Source organism: Tenrec ecaudatus, chromosome 11, assembly GCF_050624435.1.
Source record: "Tenrec ecaudatus isolate mTenEca1 chromosome 11, mTenEca1.hap1, whole genome shotgun sequence".
Classification (NCBI taxonomy): domain Eukaryota; kingdom Metazoa; phylum Chordata; class Mammalia; order Afrosoricida; family Tenrecidae; genus Tenrec; species Tenrec ecaudatus.
This window is the reverse complement of record NC_134540.1, coordinates 85,561,212-85,576,240: the sequence shown is the minus strand read 5'-3', so window position 1 is coordinate 85,576,240 and position 15,029 is coordinate 85,561,212. Positions and strand designations below refer to the sequence as shown.

General features: G+C 53.0%; 1 pseudogene; it reads right to left on the bottom strand.

Annotated features, from left to right (window-relative positions):
• Positions 1–11,824: 11,824 nt before the first annotated feature.
• LOC142460803 (ubiquitin-like FUBI-ribosomal protein eS30 fusion protein pseudogene) lies at positions 11,825–12,229 on the bottom strand (annotated as a pseudogene).
• Between the last annotated feature and the right edge of the window lie 2,800 nt (positions 12,230–15,029).

Genomic DNA, 15,029 nt, shown 5'->3' with positions numbered 1-15,029 from the left:
CCCCAATTCTACCTTACAAATTGTCTAGACCAGAGCATGTACACTGCTACAGATAAGAGTTGGAAACGCAGGGAAGCCAGGACAGATAAACCTCTCAGGACCAATAATGAGAGTAGCGATACCAGGAGGGTACGGGGAAGGTGGGGGAGAAATGGGAAACTGATCACAATGACCTATATATAACCCCCTCCCAGGGGAATGGACAACAGAAAAGTGGGTGAAGGGAGACAGTGGTTGGTGTAAGCTATGGGGAAAAAAGAGAGATAAATATCAAGGGTTCATGAGAGAGGGAGGGTGGGGAAGGGAGGTGGGAAAATGAGATGATACCAAGGGCTGAAGTAGAAAGAATGTCTTGAAAATGATGATGGCAACATACGTACAAAGTTTCTTGACCCGATGGATGGATGGATGGCGATAAGAGCTGTAAGAGCCCCCAATAACATCATTTTTAAAAGACAGGAAATGATAGCTCCCCCCCTGGGAATATTTATGGCTTTTATTTATTGATTTATTTATTTTTACATTTTATTAGGGGCTCATACAACTCTTATCACAATCCACACATATACATACATCAATTGTATAAAGCACATCCACACATTCTTTGCCCTAATCATTTTCAAAGCATTTGCTCTCCACTTAAGCCCTTTGCATCAGGTCCTATTTTTCACCCTCCTTCCCCGCTCCCCACTCCCTCATGAGCCCTTGATAATTTATAGATTGTTATTTCATCATATCTTGCCCTATCCGGAGTCTCCCCCCCTCCCTTCTCTGCCATCCGTCTCCCATGGAGGAGGTCACATGTGGATCCTTGTAATCAGTTCCCCCTTTCCAACCCACTCACCCTCTACTCTCCCAGTAGCTTTTATAAGAGTGCACACATTCCTTCACTCTGCCACACCCCACACTACATGTGGCACGTGTGACCTCACTGTACCCTTTACATGGGCTTCCAGGGCATGGGTATCTCCTCTCCTGCGTGGGAAACGGAGCTTAAATGTAACTATAAGAAGAAAGCCCATTACACTCCCCCTTTCACCCCTCTCTCCCTCCCTTTCTTCTTTCATTCCTTTGATGAGAAATGTTTGAGTGTCTGCGGTGTACCTGATGGAGTCCCTCCGGAGTGACACAAACGGTTGGTTACGTGCTCAAGCAGGAGCCCAAAGGTTGGCGGCACTAACCCACCCAGAAGTGCCTCTGAAGAGGTGCGAGCCTTGGGAACACCGTGGAGCTAGCTCTGCTACCTGGCCAACATGGAGCTGCCGTGACTCAACTCACAACCATAACCACGGGCTTGGGTGTGGCACATGGTGAGCGTGCCCGGTGGCTAACTGACACTCACGTTTACCCGGAGGCACCTCAGAAGAAAGGCCTGGTGAAGCGCCGGCCCTGTGGAGCACAGCTCTACCCTGCCCTCTCTAGGCCTGCTGGGAGTCAGACGGGGTTGACAGCAATTGTGCCCAAACCTGGCCAGTCATGCCCCTCTGCTGGAGCTTTAGCACCAGAACACCCCTGTCTCAAACCAGCATTCCCCCTCTCTTTGGTGTTTGTCTAGCTGGGGAGACAAGGAAGGAAGGAAAGGGCCAGGTAACAAGAGCTGCTTCACAGAAAATATAACACACAGAAACACCCGTACTGGTGTAGCACTCGCCTCTCTGTGGATGTGGCATAAAGACTGATAGGAATGGAAGGAGGGACATCAGTCCTGCAAGGTCTAAGGTTGTCAGTCATTCTCCTATGAAGCATCTGGTGGGTTTGAACCACTGACTTTGTGGTGAGCAGTCCAGTGCTTACTCAGCAGCACCACTAGGGCTCCTACTCTAGGCACAAAGACTTTGCTCCCTAAGGGAGGAGTGCTCTGAGGTGAAGCAGCGGGGAAGGGAGAGAAAGTATTTTGGATTCCCCGGGCAATGTGATTCCAAACCCAAACCACCAGAGGGCGATGGTGTGTGGTATGGATTGCACTGTGAGACCCCCCCACCCCACCCCCTGTCCCACCAAGTAGGTGTCTGCTTGTCTGGGCCTGGATTCTTTTTTTTTTTTTTTTAATCATTTTATTGAGGGCTCACACAACTCATCACAATCCATCCAAACATCCACTACGTCAAGCACATTTGTACATTTGTTGCCATCATCATTCTCAAAACATTTGCTTTCTACTTGAGCCCTTGGTATGAGCTCATTTCCCCCCTCCCTTCCCCACCCTCCCTCCATCGTGAACCCTTGGTAATTTATGAATTATTATTTTCTCATGTCTTACACTGACTGATGGCTCCTTTCACCCACTTTCCTGTTGTCTGTCCCCCAGGGAGGGGGTTATATGTAGATCATTGTGATATTTCTCCCCCACATTCCCCGTCCCCTCCTGGTATCATTATTCTCAGCATTGGTCCTGAGGGGTTGATCTGTCCTGGATTCCCATGTTTCCAGCTCTTATCTGTAGCAGTGCGCATGCTCTGGTCTAGCTGGATTTGTAAGGTAGAATTATGATCATGATAGTGGAGGAGTCGGGGGAGGAAGCTGTAAAGAATTATAGGAAAGCTGTTTGCTTCATTGGTGCAATACTGCACCCTGACTGGCTCGTCTCCTCCCCGCAACCCTTCTGTAAGGGATGTCCAGTGGCCTACAGGTGGGCTTTGGGTCTCTACTCTGCCCTCCCCATCCTTCACAGGATTCTTAACACATTGTAATTATCCTTTACTTGGTGATCTGATGTAATTATCTTATATTGTACATTTTCACCTCTAGGATATTAGTGAGACAGTATTAAAGGTCGTTGTTACCAGAGCCCTAGTGGTGTTATAGGTTACACATTGGACTTCTAACTACAAGGTCAGCAGTTCAAAGCCACCAGCAGCTCCTTGGGAGAAAGATGAGGTTTTTTGTTTCCATAAGGATTTACAGCCTGGGAAACTCAAAGTGGGTGGGGGCAGTTTTAGTGTGTGCGATAATGTCATTATCAAAATCCATTTGATGGAGGTGGGTTTCTGTGAGCGGGGCAGGATGCAAGCCACAGGATGAGGTTATATTTGGAGTAGACCTTTTGATATATGAAAGAGATCAAATAAGGTAGCAGAGATCACAGGGACCTATTGCCACCAAGGAAGCAGAGCAGCGGCAGAGTGCGCGCTCTGGGCTCAGGGATCCTTTGCGGGGAATGTCCTCGGCCCAAGACATGGAGATCTCCAAGAAATGCTCGCCCACAGAAGCTGCAAGGGGTGAAGAACCTTCCTCCTGGGGACCGAGGAAGACAGCCTTCCACTACTTACTGTTCTGAAATCGGGCTGCCAGCCTCCTAAACGGTGAGAGACTGCCTTCCTTGCCGTGGTCAGAGGCACGTGGCTTGGCCCTTCTAGTACCGTAGCGCTACATAACTAAGACATGGTGCCAGGTCAGTCCTGATTGTGGGTCACTCCGTCTGCTGTGCCAACTCCAAACTGGAAACCGTGAGGGTGGGGCGGGGAGGGAGGCCTTGTCAGAGGGCCCTTGAGGGAGAAGAGGCACGTGGCAGAGAAGATGGAGACAGGGGAACCTTTGGGGGCAGCTTCTGAGTTGAGGAAGTTGCGGCTGCTGGGGCAGGGGTGGGGGAGTTGAGCTGGGGAGGGGGCTGAAGGGGAGGGACCCTCCATCGTCTGGGGGCCTCAGTGATGGAGGGGGGAAGGTGGATCCGTGGGCGCTGTTGGGGGAGGATCCAGGTAGAGTCTGTGGAGGGTGGAGGGGTGGAGAGAGAGAGTGGTGTTTGGGCTGAATCTGTTTGAGGCCCATTAACATCTGCCATGAATGCTACGTGGTGCCTTCCAGGTACCCACCAGGACCCAAGGACTTGGTGCCCCCACCGGGTGTGCTGCTCTGCTGGGGGGTGGGTAAGGTGGGGTGTGTGTGTCTGTGTGTGTTTTACCGGCAACTTTGTTGGAGGGTTTTCTTTGGTCATGGCCAACTCAAAAGGCCTCAATCTGATGGGAGGACGATTGGAGCAGGTTCAGCTGAGCCCAGAGGGTTGAGCTCATCGAAGCCTGTACTGTGAAAGGGTCTTTCTGCGTTTGGCTGAGCCAGAGCAAGCCGCCTCCCAGTTCAGGGGTGCCCTGGTCTGGCTGGATGCTTTCAGCACGGACTTTTATTCCCAGAAAGCATGGAGTGGATGCTGACCCATAGTGACCCTACAGGACAGGGTAACCCTGCCCTGTGAGTTTCTCAGACTGCAACTCTTTGCAGGAGTAGAAAGCCTCCTCTTTCTCCCTGAACACCCACTGGTGATTTCGAACTGCTGACCTTGTAGTTAACAGTCCAATGCATAACCATTATGCCACCAGGCAACACGGAGCTGCGGTGACAATGAAGAGATGGCTGCAAAAGCCAGGAGCACTACCACCAACACGACCTACTGCCATCAAGTGGATTCCGACTCATAGTGACCCTGTAATCATGTTTCTGAGGCTGTGAATCTGATGGGTTAGAACCTCAGACCTGAGGATTACCAGTTCAATGCTTACCTAACAGCACCAGAGGGGCTCCGTAGGGATTCTACAGCGGGGAGATCAAGGGAAACCCGGAACACTTATTAGAGCCATGGAGGGAGGACGACTGTGGGATGGGGGTGGGGTGGGGTGGGATGGGGTCTGAGGTCCCTCTGTTCCCTGGGTGCGTTAGATGCGCTGGGGGAGGTGTTCACAGTGCGGATGCTTCGTCCAGACAGCTGAATCACTGGATTGGGTTCCCTGGGGTGGGACCAGTGTCCCTTTGCCGGAAGTTCTTCAAGGAGAAGTAGCCTGTGGCAACGAGAGGTGCTGCCTTATGGGGTGGTGAGGGGTGGAAATGGAGTGCCCCGCCCCCACCAAAAAAAGAGAGAGAGATGGAAGTCCCAGTACCAATGCATTGCAAACTTATTTGGAAATTGGTTCTCTGAAGATGTTCTCAAGTTCAAGATGAGGCTATCAAGGTGGGTTCTTCTAAGAGGAGACGCAGGAATGCACAGAGGAGGAGGTCCTGGAAGGCGGAGACCGAGTGGAGTGAGGCCGTGCCAAGCTCAGCAGCATCCAGCCTTGCCAGCAACCAGAAGCTCGCTGCTCCCCGGAGCCTCCAGTGCGGGCATGGCCCTGCTGACACTGATCTCACAGGTTAACCTCCAGAGCCGCAAGACCAGGAAGTCCAGGTGGAACCCGGTTTGGGGTCCTTCGTTACAGCAGCACTAGGGAGTGCACTAGGGAGTACAAGCGGTGGTCTTTCCCAATATCAGCCGTTGGCGGATAGTTCTCAACCATGACCCGACCTGTGTTAGCCTTGACCCCAGACTTGAGGCTTGTATGTATGCAACTGCGGACCTGACCAATCAGCTCGGACATTCTTCAGGTTGGGCTTCCCAGAAGCAAACTCCCAAAGAGATACTAGGATGGAGAGAGTTACTCTCAGAGTGGGGACCTGAGACAGGTAGAGACCTGAGACAGGTGGGTTGGGGGTGTTGGGGTCACAGCAGCAGGGCTGGGCAGAGGGAGATGGAATGTAATTCTTCCTTCTGCCTGGAAGGGTCTTTGGAAGCTGGGTGTCCCTAAGAGGTTGCACAAGGGGACAAAGAGGAGGAGGGGCTGTCTCCCCAGTCCAGCCTGAGGACGACCCACACTGACTTGATCACTCTGTCCTCCCCAACCCCCTCCCCAGTGTGGCCCAGTGTGTTCTCCGCCTGTGAAGGCCTACAGGCAGCCTCCCAGCAGGTGACCGTGCTTGCTTCCTCTCTGACGCCCTGTCCCTGGGTCCTTGCTGGGTCTTACTCAGCCCTCTTCCCGGGTTGATGGGTAGTAGCCAGGTGCTCAGGACTTCACAGAGTAGGGCCCCCCAGCCAATAGCTTCTGCTTGCTGCCCACAGAGCAAGGAAACTCCAAGCCCGGGGCTTCTGGCCTTTGGGGAAGAGAGGGGAGGGAAAACTCCGTGTCAGCAAGAGAAGAGAGAGGACAAGTTTGCCCCTGATAAGGAAAATGAGCTCAGAGCAGATTTGCACAGCATTCTCTCAGCGGGAGGGAGCCTAGCGGTCTGCCTCCTGCTACCTATCTATTTCTGAGCCTCTCCACTGCCCTGCAGACAGCAGGCTGGGCTGAGCCTCACACCAATGCCAAACAGGGCAAAGTTTCTTAGGGGTGATGCTAGTTTTAGGGGGGAAACAGGAAACACAAATAAGTCCTTTCTCTTGTCCTCTGCCACGAGGTGCTACCAAGCCCACCCACCCCCCAACCCCTCTCCCACCCGGGCCAGTCTGGCCTCGTACTTCCTATTAGATGCAGGCCTCATCCTCTCGGTAATGCTTAGCTGTCAACGACATCTGCATTAACAGGGACCGTGGCCCAAATGTGGGATTTCAGGAAGAAGGGGGGTCTAGGAAGGCATGAACTCAGATTCACCCCAAGAAGGCAGTCTCCGCCAGGCTACAGCAGCTCGGCTTCATGGAGCCACCTAAGACAACCCCAGCTGTGGGTGCCCCTCCTACATCTCACCCAGTGGGGACGCCAGCACCTTGTGGGACAGGAGGCACAGCCCCCCCTCTGCCCCCATCCACCTCAGGAGCTTGGGGTATGCCTGCCTCTTTAGATCTTTGTTTTCTGGTCCATAAAATGGGATCATTCACTCCCTGCCTGTCTCGTGAGGTTTTGTCAGAGTCAAACAGAATGGTGTCTATCCAAACACGATCAAACCACAGTTCAAGTCCACCTGACTCGGTTCTTGGACCTTTCCTGTGTGGGACACCCCCTGAAGCCCAGAGGGAACACCACTCCGTCCCCAACAGAGGGGCCCTGCTCCACCGACAAGTCATATTCCCCAGGCTCCACCAGGGCACTTGATCACTTTTCTCCATCGACCATAGCTTCCCAAACACATTTGACCTACTGCTCTCTTTCTAGAAAACACATGACTCAGTGTCCGCTGCCAATTAAAACAACAACAACAACAACAACAAACACCGGACTCACTCTCGAGTTGATGTCAACTTACAGTGACCCTGTAGGACTGGGTAGAGCAGCCCCTGTGAGTTGTGAGTTTCTGAGACTGTCATTCTTTATGGGAGCAAATAAACCTCATCTTTCTCTTACAAAGCCCTGGGTGGTTTTGAACCGCTGACCTTTTGGATTGCAGCTCCATGCATGACCATGACGTTACCAGGGCTCCTAGGATCAAGCAACCTCCTGTATCAGTCCACTGACCCTAGTCGGTGTGGGGGGGTTGGGAGTGTTCACTCCAGAAACACGGCCCTAGAACAGCATGGAGTGTGGTGGCTCCGTCCTACAGCAGGCTCCAGAGCGGTCTGAGCAGCCGGGAGCTGGGTCCCCTGAAACCGTGGAAGCTATTGGACATGATGTTTCCCCCTGGATGTGTGCTCAGGACGTCCCAGACCTGCACACTGGACAACAGGCACATAAGGACTAGTGTCTAGTTTCTTGTCACGATTCCTATGGGCAGCACTGGGCTGGCTCTGCCTTGCGGACTTTCAAACGCTGGACAAGCTGGGCAGGAGCGATCGCACCTGCAAGACTCCTGCGCCCCGTCTCAGCCTCAGCACCATTCTCTCACCCTGGCTCCTTATTGGCTGCGGACAGGCGTGGTGGTCCCCTGTGAGCCTGCTTTCTGAGAAGGCACAAGACTCTCCCAGATTTTCCCTCTAGATGGCTCCAGAGAGCAGTTTAAGAGTCTGCTATAGGCCGGTCTCCCTGAAAAGCAGCCCTGTGGAACCCAGATCCCAATCCCTCAGTGATGCGAGCAGTTTCAAGGCATGGCTGCTAACCCAAAGGTTGGCAGTTCAAGTCCACCCAGAGAAGTCTCAAAAGACTCACCCCTGGACAGGCCTCTGGAGCACATGCCCTGTGTTGCCATGAGCCGGGCTGGACGAGACAGTCAGTGGTGGGACCCAGACCCCAGCTAGCCCTGGTCTCAGTCTCCCCATTGCTGACTCTCCTGCAACCTCGGCCCGTGCCATGGGTAGCTGAGATCTCTGGTCACGGGCAGTGAGAGCAGCAGCCTGGTGGCGTCCCGGGCACACACCTGGGACAGTCCGTGCACACTTGGAGGTGCCTGCATTCCTTGAAAGTGTTTTAGCTTCTGTTTTTCAATCAACATTTGCTGAAACCTGGGAGAGTCCAGGCCATGGACAAAGTGGAGAAGCGTTTCAGATCACTGTGGGATGATGTTTCTGGGGACTGACAGTGGTCTAGCCCAGGGTCAGCTCAAGCTTATTGGGGGCAGGGGTTTCTACAGAGGAGCCCAGAATTTTCTAGATGAAGGTACTGATTAATTTTGTTTGTGTCTGCAGTGGCTTTCAAAGGCACACAGTGTGAAAGTGAGGGCCAGTGGCCAGGGTGAACTTGACCTGTGGCCAGGTGAGTGGAAGGCATCGATGACTGGGCCTCAAATTCCTCCTGAGTCCGAGGCAGGCCGGCCTCTGCCTCCCAGAATCCACAGCTCCCCGAGTGGGTATCTGACTATGGAGTTCTAAGTAAAAGCAGTAATGTCTTCAACTGATGATGCAAAAATACATTTACATTCTAACTTGTCCTTTAGTGAATAATTAGATGAAGAGTTAAAACTCTGCAATAATGATGGGCCACCAGGCCAGCCTCCTCCTTTCTTCTGATAAAGAGCTCTGATGGCCTGTTACTGCTGCGACTGCAAGATAAAAAAAGGGGGTGGGGTAGGGGGTGGGGAAGAGCTTAAAAAGGAGTTATACTGAGAATGGGCCACTAGGTGGCTCTGTTGATCAATTTATCGCCACACTCACACGTGCATTAATTGTGTCCCAGACCAATTAAAAGCACCCTAGCGGAGGAAGATCCTCTACAAGATGATTGCCAAGGTGGCTGCAGGATTGGACTGGAACCTAACAGGGGTGAGGAGGTGTGGGCCAGGCTGCATGTTGCTCTGCTGTCCGTAGGGTCGCTCTCAATCGGAACCAAGGCCAGGGCTCCTGGCAGCAGCAACAGTGGTTCAAGCGCTTGCCTGCCAAGCGAAAGGTCAGGGGTTCAAGACCTCCAGATGGTCTGTTGAAGTGTGATTCTGCAAAGATGGACAGCTTTGGAGGCCCGATGGGGCAGATCTCTTCCATCCTATAGAGTCAATATGAATCTGGATCGACTCAATGCAGATTTTTTTTTGGTTAGCTTTAAACCAATTCATATAAAAAGTTGGGGGAGAAGGTAATTTTTACTGTAAGAAGTATCCCTTTTATGTGATTTTTGTCAAGGGGAAGAGGAGGAGCAGACTTTCAAAACAAGCAGAGACTTGAAAGGTTGGCTCAGAAGCTGTGGGATCAGTGAGGTGATTTCAGTGGTGGCTGAATAATTTGGGCAGGGATGGTGGGCATGGTGGCATCACTTCAAGAATGTGCATGTAGACATGGCTTCCTTGGTGTGTAATTCTGCCGTGTATAACATCTTTCCCACCGATAATAAATGAAAAGTTAAAAACTCATAGCAAGCAGCACAGTTCTGTTCTGACGCAGGCAGTCACCCGGAGTTAGAATCAGCATATAAATGTCCATCGCAGTTTGGTGTCTAAATGCGGGGGTGAGGTGGGGGGGCGGCTTCAAAAGGTTCGAAGGGGAAATGCCATTATCCTTTCATGATAGCTCCCCAAGAACTCTGGAAAGCCCCCTCCTATATGTAAAGAGACACAGAGAGAAGACACAGTCTAAAGAACTGCGGGAGATGTGTCACCACCCTGGATGCTTTTTGCTACTATGCCGTTGACCGACCCAGCTCAGGTATATCTCCCAGGCCAGCCCAGCTGTGGGCACTCTGAGCCACTCAAGATCTGAGCACAGCACCCCACACTCCCACACACTCGAACTCACTGCTACAGAAGCAATCTGACTCATAGCCAAGCCTTACAGGACAGGGCGGAACTGTCCCTTGTTTTCTGAGATTGTAACACTGTACTGGAGTGGAAAGCGTCCTCTTTCTTCCCAGGAAGGGTGGACGGTTTCGAACGGCTAGTCTTGCATAGATGGAAGCCCATCGAGGAAGCACTACTGTAGCAGGGCTCCTGGAGATGCTGAGGGTGCCCAGAAAGGCCCGTCTTGCCTCTTAACCCCGTTGGTATTAGAATAGGCCAAAGAATCCAGCAGGGACCAGAGGGAAATGGGGACAAGCCTGATGGCTGGGGTGATGGGGCCACCACCAGGGATCAGACTCCAGCTTCACCCAAGGCCCTGAGAGAGCCAAGCCTGTCTGTCTGACAGAAAACACCACAACAGTGAACCTGCATCAGACCAACTCTAGCCTGGAGGATGTGCAACATGTGTGCCAGAGCCCATTTTAGCCCCTGATACATCACCCGGAGGTGTGAGTGGATTCAGACTTGTGCATAGCCAGCCTGGGGCTTCCAAGCTTTGCCTGGATTTCAACAGCCACGGGACCCCCAGGCTGCTGGGCCTGTCAAGCTGAACCAATACATATCTCTGTGTCACCCTGGGAGAGCCAAAGATTCTCGGGCTTGTGGCTTCCTCTTCCTTATTGCCTTTGGGGGAAATGGATCCTGGGATGCAGCTGGGTGAACCACGGCCACTGCTCTTCTTGGCTGTGAACCTGAACCTCCTGAAAGCGACTGCATCTTTTCCACAGGCTCAGAGACCCCTATTCAGGTCCTCCTCTAGCCCAGGGAGGCCGGATTCCACTTCCGCCCACTGGGAAATCGTGTCATTCTTCCATGGCAGCCTGGTGGCAGCCCCTGCCCCGGGGTTCCCCGAGTTAAGCTCGCACACCAGCATCCCTGAACCGCTCATCACAACCCCTCTAAAATCCAGCGCAGTGCTGGGCTTCCAGCGCCCAAACGGTTCAAAGGAGGCTCCGCCCAGTCGCATGGGCGTAGTAGAACTTCCTGGTACCCTGGCCTGGCCCAGCTGTTGAACCTTTTGAGTATCCTTCTTGGAATGGACCACTTCACTGATGGATTGAGGGTGGTGGGCTCCACAGGGGCTGACGCTCATATTCCACCAGCTCATGAGAATGTCTGAACCTGAGATTGCCACTGGGAACCACAGTACAGGGAGCATGCTCCCAGCGATCCCAAGGATCCCACTGCTGCTTCCCAGCCACCGCTCCTGTCTCAGCAGATGATGCTGACGGCTCAACACCCTCAGATTCCTCAGCAGGCGCGACAGAAAGAACCAGCACAGTGACTGACGCCTGGAATGGACATCCCATCCCCAGTCCCCACTTTGTATAAACAGGGCCCCTCTGAGTTCCCGGGACCATCATTTCTACCCAGAAGACTGGCTTGGGTTAGCGTTTTAGCCAAAAGCCCCATAGCTCATTTTTGAGCACCCTAAACTTTGCTTTCTCCTCCAGGACAAAGTTCATGACCCTGACCCAAAAAAATCAGACGTATACTGTGGTAGCTACATCATCTGTTGTCAATTTGAGACTTAAGAGTGAAGGGGTGGAGGTTAGCCTGTCAGTCAGGTCGCAGCTTGATGACCTCAATTGGAGGTGCTAAGGGGATAAATAGCTCGCTCACTCCCTGCAAGACTTTACTGACCATGAGCCTGATGGAGCCACGCCGATGGCAGCCAGGGCCCTGAAGCAGCCACGTGGAGACCCACGTCAGCGCTGAGATCCTTTCACCACCACTGGCTCTACAAGACTTTCCACCCTCGGCCCGTGATCTTCCTGCATTCAGCATCATTGAATGGCCGTGTGAGTCTAAAGAGGAATTTATGGACTAGTGTTGGACATATGGGCTAATAGTGGACTTATGGACTTGATCTGGACGGGACTGGGATGTTTTCTTTCTTTTTTTGTTTTGCCTGGGCGACATGGCTTTCTTATTAGAGCAAGCCAGGGTTTCAAAGGCTTTAGGAGTTGGCATTTGGTCCCTTCTTCTTGCCAAAGGTGGGCGCAATGTTGAGCAAACGCCGGTTGTACTGCATCCACTGCTTGGCCCGGCCAGTCGTCTTCTTCTTCTCCTGTTTCGCCACCTTGGGCGTCTGGCCTCTCACACTGCCAGCACAAGCCAGGGAACCACGGGCTTTGCCTTCGAGCACACGACCAGTTCCTTCTAGAGTAGCCAGGGCCTCCAGCCCACCCTGGTTCAGGATCACCCCATCCTCCAGAGGCGAGCCTCCCAGAAGCACCACCTGGTCTTCCGGGGCGATGCCCTCCAGAGATGCTACATGGGCCTCGAACTGCGCGACCGTCGCCTGGCCGGTCACCTCGACTGTGTGTAACGCCTGGGCTCGAACGAAGAGCTGCATAATGGCGGCTGAAACGTAGCACCTGCTCCGGCTACGGCAAAGATGGAGCCGAGAAAGAGGAAGCAGCGGGGGCACGCAGGTCCACACCTCTGCTGCATTCTGCATCACTACTCGGGATGTTTTAATATTCAAAGGCTCTTGTGTATAAAACCCTTTCTTATACACATGAGTGTCTATGAATTTGTTTCTCTAGTCTACCCAGACTGACACATAGACCTAATGTGAGAAGCTGTCACCTTTATTTCTAATTAAAGCACACTGCCAAGCTGTCTGATAAGCCCAGTGGCATCGTGGTAAAGAGCTGGCTTGTTAACTGCAAGGTCAACAGGTCAAAACTGCTCACTCGCTGCTCCTCAGGAGAAGGACAGGGCTTTCTACTCCTATAAAGGCCGTCTCGGAAACTCCCAGGTCCAGTGTATTCTGGGTCTCTCCGAGTTGACATTGATTCACTGGCAAGGAGGTCTTTGTTTTTAACCAAGTTGTCAAATTTTGCCAAGCTATGGGGCCTCCCTGGACTCTGGGGCACGTCTGCCACCCAGGGCCCCAGCTGGACTCTGCATGGGGCAGCAGAGGAGAGAGGGTGGGGGAGTGAAGGGTGGGCAAGGCCCAGTCAGCTCTCCCTGGCAGGCAGAGGGAGCGCTGTGCACAGAGGAGCGAAAAGCTTGCAGACAAAGCTGCTTTCAGGGAGCAAACAACGGGGCAGGGATCCTTCCTTCTCCCGGAGCCTCTGACTCAGGGCACAAATGAATCTGTTTTTCCATAGAGGCTCTTCTAGTTTGATGATGTGGTTGGGGAACTGAGGTTTAAACACAGACTGTGGGGCCAACCTGGCTGAGTGGAAACCCTGTCTCTGGCACCTAGTAGGCTTGTGACATTGGGCAGGTACTTAACCTCAGACCCATCTGCAAAGTGAGAACCACCACATGCCCACCTCGCCTGTCAATGCGGACTCGTGGTAACATTGTTAGACCGAGTAGAACTGAGCCCTAGGGTTTCTGTCATCTTTGTGAAATCAGTCAGCCACATCTTTCTTCCGTGGAGCAGGGGGTGGGTTTGAACTGCTGACCTTGCCAGTTAGCAGCTGAGAGTTTCACCACGGTGCCACAGGGATGCAGTGAGTGAGGATATTTAAAACACTCCACTCAGGACAGCCAGTGCCTGGGATCAGGCTTCAGTCTGCGCCCTTTGAAATTGTCTGGAGATGCCCTGGGCAGGAAGGAAGGTTTGGGTGGGGAAGCCTGGTTGGTTTTGAGTCAGTGATTGTCTTTTCGTGTGTTGGCACTGATGTGCTGGCCTTCCCTTTTTAAAATCTCAAATCTTGGCAGTGGGATCCCGTGCCAGATCAATCGTACACTGAACTCCAGGAGTTGAGTGAGCTAGGCATGGAGACTGCAGCTTAGCGAGGGCCGCACTGGGCTTCGGGTTCAGACCAAATCCTGGCTTCACCCTTTCCTGCCGGGTGACCCCAGCAAATTGTTTCATCTCTGAGCCTCTGATCCCTCCTCTTAGAACAGGGGCAGACCTCACTGGTTAGCTGTGAGAAACAGCAGATTGCGGACACACAGTCACACAGAGGTGGGGGGTGCTTGGGGTTCACAAGTTTGTGGTCCTCTTTTCAGAGTCTTGCTACTTTTGGAAGTGTGCTCACTGGTTGCGGATCTGACCGATCACCTGTATGTGTGTGTGTGTGTGTATGCTGTGAGCTCCAGACTGGTCACACTGTGTTCCCAGGAGCTGGGCTGATGCAGTCTTAGCACATCAACTAGGTTAAACCATAGAAACTGCAAATACTCAACCATGTGGCAGGATTTTTAAGTTTCTGTTTGTAGGATTTAACTGGTTTGACTTGAGCAAAATTCAAAAGCATCTTGTCAATATCTCTTCCTTCCAAGGTTCTCTTAGCTCCATCTCATCCCTTCGTCTCTGCTGATGGTGTCAAGCTTGCCCGAGAGCCGGGAAGCAGTGTCTCCCTCCTCACCTCCTTCCATCAGCGGCCCTGGTCTCAGGCAACACACTGACCCTCAGTCAGAGTCCCTGTGAGACAACTGAGAACACACACACACACACACACACACACACGTCAGCTGTGTGTCTCCGCTATGTCTTGCCCTGAGTTCTCAAGAAACCATGTGCAGCCAGCCTCTTGGATTGCCAGCGGCCCCTGAAGCCTGCAGGGCAGAAGGTGGGTAAGGGCTGGGGTACTGCTAGGGATGCAGCTGGGCTGACTCTGGGCCTAGTGCCTAACCCTGCCGGTGGGTCTCTCTGAAGAGTGGAGCCCACTGCAGAGCCCTGGCTAGACGCAGGGCGAGGCTGGCCTTCCTTGTTGCTGTGTGTCTTCAAGTCCATTTCCACCCAGGATGGCCCCGTGTGACGGAGCAGAACTGTCCCATGGGGGTTCTCAGCTCTACTCTTTACAGAAGCAGTTCACCAGGTGTCACGCCTGCCAAGCGACTGCGTGGGTTTAAGATGCCAACCTTTCAGTTAGCAACTGAGCGCTCAGCCATTGTGTCGGCAAGCCTCCTTCTGGCCCTCCGAGGGAGACACAAAGGTCAAACCCAGGCCCTGAGCAGCAGCCCGGGCCTTTGGTGGCTGCCTGAGCTGCCCCAACCCCAGTGCGAATGCCCAGGGTATTAGGACCCACACTTGGCCATTTCTTTGGAGGGTGGAGATTGGCGTGAGCTATAAACAACATCTGGGGCTGTCTTCACTCCCGCACTCTGAAATCGGTGGCACTGGCCATAGCCCCGATGAGTGTGGGAAGTTTGTGGAGGCCGCATGGATCCTCAGGGGACAAGGGTGGCGTCAC